General features: G+C 37.5%; 1 pseudogene; it reads right to left on the minus strand.

Annotated features, from left to right (window-relative positions):
* Nucleotides 1-5,295, minus strand: part of LOC127230750 (pumilio homolog 3-like) — a 42,986-nt pseudogene extending 37,691 nt beyond the window's left edge.
* Nucleotides 5,296-6,000: the final 705 nt, after the last annotated feature.

Consider the following 6,000-nt stretch of genomic DNA (forward strand, 5'->3'; position numbering starts at 1 on the left):
AACAAAATTTAAATAACTAATCTATATAAACAATATTTACAAACCAACTTTATCTATACTGGTCCTACTTTTCTTCAAGGACCAAGTCATGTATGATTTCTTTTTTAACTTTGGGGACAAGGCTGGCATGTGCAGGGTTATCCTGAACTCAGCTCTGTCTCCTATCACTTGAATCCAAAATAAATCCAAAGACTCAAACATGTGTTAACACATTTCCAGTGCCCCCTTGAAGGTCATGAAATGTATAATGGACACTATATCTCAATAAAGTAGTCTCAGCTACAGTAAGGATTAATTCACTATGTTCTTAGTGCAAATGCCTATTTTTTGGTGTCCTGTCAGTTTTAATTTTCTAGACACAGGAAGGCACCAAGGATGAAACCTGAGAGTGGGCTATGGAAATAGAAAGAGGGATGACCAAAGATACACAGGTAAACATGTGTGGGAAGTCTAGAGATCTAAAATTCAACATTGGGGACTGACTACTGTTATACTGTATGGTGGAAATTCACTAATACTTTAGGTATTCTTACAGAAAGCTGAAGAATGACAACAAGATGACATATGTGCATATTTTCTCCACTGTAATGACCATTTTGCCACATAAAAGTACATCAAAACATCATGATGTATGTTTTAAATAAAGCCAAATTAAAAAAAAAATAAGTGGATCTTGCATTTCTCTTTTAATAGTCAAATATATTTTCACATTTTCTTCTCACTCCAAGTTTGGTTTTGTTAATTATACACACTTAGTCATTATAATTTCAAAATCATAATTATATCTAAGTGATTTGACAGTGCATATCCCCATTATGAGAGTGCAAATTCTGAGCTTGTTTTCTGAACTATTAACCATCATTAGGTAGGAGAAATGGCAGCCAATTTGCACTATGTTATCCAATGTGTCACTCAAAGTTTTAACAAATGCTTAGAATTGTGCTTAGATCATAATCCAAACATCAATTTCTTTGTAAATTTTTATTATATCAAAGCAAGTAGAACCAACCCTGTATATGTAAAAACACTTATATTTGCAAGTATGCAACATTTTAACTCAATAATTAATATCTAATTCATTATACATTTAACACACAATATACATTCATGAAAACCTAGGTCTCCCAAGGAAGCACTGTTATATTCACTAAAGAAAATAAGTATACCACTTAGCTTGTGAAGCAAGATATTTCTTTATAATTTTGTAATATCCAGAGAAACAAAAATACTTACAATATACATTCATTCATTAAATATTAATTTATACATTCAGGTTTTGTGAAAGTTTCAAAATATACCATACATAATCATTGCTTTTGATAAAACAAAATTGCCAAAAATTTGTGGCAATACTTTAAAGAAATCCCTTGCTTTTCCAGTACTGTATTATATATTAAGCTCCAAAGATAGATTTCTCATATACTACATGACCTCAATATTCTGATAGAAAAATTTCTGTCTAATGTTTAAGTGTAGCAATATTTTGCTTACATGAACGCACTCATAGATATTCAATATCTCAAAGAAATGGAAGGCAAGTTGGTTCATCCAATAAACAGTGGCCACAGTGACTCACTTTGCCTAGTCCTTACTCATCCCACCAAATGGAACTTAAGAAAGGCTTGCCAGAGCATGTTCAGGAAACTCTCCGTGAAAAACTAAAGCTATTGATATTTTAGGCCATTCCTGCAGTGGCAGCTATTACAGTTCTCCATAGCACACTTACTTACTGAACAAAAGACCATGATCCTGGTGCTGTGCACCACACGGATTGTGGGAACTGAATGCAGGACCACCACCCGTTTGTTGTCTGAATGCTCAGGAGTGTTCTGGCTAGCACTTAGGTTTATATCATGCTGGGTGAATTCCTGAATGTCATTTGGGTTTGATCCTTTTTTATTTTTTTTCCTGCCTTTTGTCTTGTCATGGTTGTCAAATGAGCTTATGGAGAAAAAGTAGCAGTGATAGCTGTCATTCTCTGTCATTGTTACTATGATCCAATAGAAACCCTGCTGACAGGGAAACATGTGCATGGCCACCTACTTAAAAGTTCTACTCAGGCACACAAGGTGCTACTTGAATGTGAACCAAATGTTGGAACTGAAAGTTGTGTGTATACCTTTCTCTTTGTTATTGAAAATACATTTTTTTCATGCAATAGCTTGTGATTATGGTTTCCCCTCTCCCAATCCCATTCAGATCCTATTTCCTACCCAGATCCATACCCTTTCTTTCTCTCTTACAACTTTCCTGAAGACACTTGTTTTAGATATCTGTCTACTCCCAACCCTTCCTATTAAGCAGATAGTGGCAATAACTGGAGCAAAGAGATAGCAAGACATGTGTTTAACACACATACACACAAATGCATGCGCAGATATACAAATACACACACACATATGCACATACACACATACCACACATAGACATGCATACACACCATGGACACACATATACATATACACTTATGCATGCATGCACAGATACACATGCATGCATACATATACCACACACACAAGCATACAACATGCACAAATACATACACATACACACACATACATACATACCATACCACACATGTGCACATACATCACACATACACACACATACAGAGACCAGATAACACACGACATAAACACACACACATATATACATGCACATATGCACCAACACACACATATGCACATGTATAACTTACACACATACACACGTGCTATCACACTCACACATACCTTACCCCACACATACACACACACCACCACATACACAAACACATAACATATACACCACATTCCCCCCACACATATATATAACACACACATATACAGCATCGCACATACCATACACAAACACCACACATAAACATGTACAAATACAACCATCCGCACAAATACACAACACAACACACACATACACACACATAAACTCCACACTCCACACACACATAAATACACACACATATTCACACACACACACAACACACACACATCACACATACACATCATCACACACATTCAAACACATACATATCACATACCACACACACACATCATCACATACATACACATACACTGTCACATAGACACACATACCCTACACTCTACAAACACACAGACACATACACACATGTACACACACACACACACTTATACACAACACATATATACAAACAACATAATACACACACATGCATGCACAAACAAACATACACACCACATAACACACACTCAGAGACAGTGGCTGAGAGATTGCTCAGCCTTTCATACTATGTAAACCAGATTACACACAGCTAAGTCTACAATTCTGAAGGTCTGCCTGAGGAAGGTTCAGATATTATCATGTCATGCCTGATTTTGCAGCTTTTATAATACATGAGAAATCTGAGCTCAAGCAAGAATTTTTCAGTAGGCAAACATATCAGCTGGAGAGGGGAATGAACTAGGAGTTTTTTTTTACCTGTCATCTATAATCAAAGCTAAATAAGAAATTAGAAATGTTGGAGTTTGTAGCATTGGGGGAAATGAATGCTTTTGTACTTCTCAGCAAATACTTAGAAATCAGGCTGTCAGCAGAATGAGCCAAGCTACAAAAATAAGATTTAGTTTATCCCTTCAGATGACTTCAGAATAGCTAACGTTAAATCTTAAAAAAAGAAAGAAGAAAGTCAGACTGAACACAGAGAGCAGGAAACAAATAGGAAAATTGACAGGTTTAAGAACCACAACCAAAATAGATCTTAGCCTGTGATTATTTCACATAGAATTGCTAGACACAAACAGGCCTGAAGTGTACTGTGTTTTCAAAGGAATTCTATTGCCAAACACATGTTTTTTGTGGACACTATAGCCAATCATAGTTATCCTTCAGTTTTTGAGAGTGATTGGTGCCAAGAACCTTTTCAACAGCAAAGTTCAAGGTTATCAAATATGCTTAAGTTCCTTTGGCAAAAATATAACATTTGTATGTAGCACACACACCTTCCTCTGCATATTTTAGATCAGCTCTGTGTTAGTTACAATAGTTAGCACAGTGAAAACATCTAAACAACTGTCAAACTACATTGTTTACAGGACTGTGACAAGAAAATGAGCTGTGTATGTTCCCTCTAAGTATGGCTTATTCTAATAAGCCATTTGATTAGTTAAACTGAACCTGTGGATGTAAAACCCACAGGCAAAGAAAGCTGACTATATCACAAACTTCATAGCTTCAATCAGTATTTTTTTTCTCTTACAGATCTGCAGCACAAAACCCCCAAGTCAAGCAGAGTTAGCTTCATCTGGAACCTTAGAGAGCAGCCATTTCATGCCTATCTCCCATCTTCTGCTGGTTCACAGCTATCCTTGGTACTCCTCAGCTTTGGGATGCATAACTCAACTACAGTTTTCATTTCTACATTACCTACTCATATTCTGTGGGTCATTTTCATTCTGTATTTCTCTCATAAGGAAACTTCAGACTAGACTTTGAGCTCTTCCAGATAATCTAGAATAATAGCCAAATGTCAAAAGCCTTCAATCATATTTGCAATGAACCCTTTGTCTTGTAAGCATTCATTGGTTCTAGGGCCAAGGAGCCTTACTTAACCTCCCCTTGGCCAATTTTATTGGGCTTCTTGCTTTACCACAAGAGTAACCACCACACAAGCTGACTGAAAGAGCTGAGCAGAGTCCACAAGAGCACATTATCCAACACTTTCTTCCAATATTGCCAATAAAGATTACAGGGAATTCCAGAGTGCAGAGCCAATGACTAAGCGAGCAATTCCAGGGCCAGAGGTAGAAGAACCAGTCGACCAAAGAACCATCTTCTTACGAAGTTCAGTGAAGCCTTGAAAGGTTTACTGAGAAGGATCCCATAGCTACCTTTTAGTGCTCTCTGCTGGATATTCTCATAGATTCTGCTTGGACATCGAAGTTTCATGTTACCATTGGTGAAAGTAGGGGAGGCAGCCTGTCTTTCAGATCACTCTGAAGAACTACAATATGACCTTCTGTAGAGGCCCAGAGCTTATGTCTTGAGTGAGGTGAAATAACTGGATTATGTTTGTGGGGGTTTCCAATGGAAGATAGCTACATTTTATCCAAAACAGAGTTATCGTACCTGGACACAGAGGTAGATCACAGGAAAACTTCTTGTCACTCTTTGCTTCTTAGACTGAAAAAGCCCATAAAATTTGAGCTGGGCCTTGGCCATCTGTCTACAGATTACATTTGCCCGTCCTTTTTTCCAGCGAACTGAAGAGTTATCACAAACATGACTCAAGAGATTGTGAGAGGAAGGAACAAACTCCATGCTTGGGTCTTCCTGCCCATACTTCTTTTTCGTTCCTTCCTACTGATGCAAACAGCAACAAAAAAGACTGCCACTAGGGTATATGAGAGGGTTTGGAGGGACAGAAAGGAAGGGGAAAGTGTTATAGTTATTTCATAATTTCCAAAATTTTTTTCAGAAACAATAAAAAGAAAGACTGCCAATGTACCTTTGGGTGTGATGACACAGTCATGGGTCCTTTCAACCAAGAATGTTAAACCCAATGTTTCACTGTTTCCCAGTCTCTCTGTTATAATACCTAACAGAGATGTTACATGTAACTTAGAGACTCTTATCATGAAACAATAATATTTACTGTTTCAAGAAAAGTATGGAAAAGGTCACAAATAGTGGAAAGAAACAAACATTCTAAATGTTCACTGTAAGGAGTAAGGTTTTTCCTCCCGCCGCTGGTCTTGCCCCGCCACCGTGCCAGCCCCAATTAACACACTGAGACTCTGTATTTGATATAATGCTGTTAGCCAGGTACTAGTTTCTTATCTGCTAGGTCTGTCTTAAGTATTAACCCATTTCTGTTAATCTCCACATGGTCTTATCGGGGAGTGGACCCCTTCTGTTCTCTCCAGTCTCTCCATCTTGATTCATCCTTACTCTTTCCTCTTTCCTCCTCATCTCCTAGTCCTTCCTATCTTCCTCTCCTATTGGTCAACAGTGCTTTATTCATTA

This window comes from Phodopus roborovskii, unplaced genomic scaffold, assembly GCF_943737965.1.
Source record: "Phodopus roborovskii unplaced genomic scaffold, PHOROB, whole genome shotgun sequence".
In the NCBI taxonomy this organism is placed as follows: domain Eukaryota; kingdom Metazoa; phylum Chordata; class Mammalia; order Rodentia; family Cricetidae; genus Phodopus; species Phodopus roborovskii.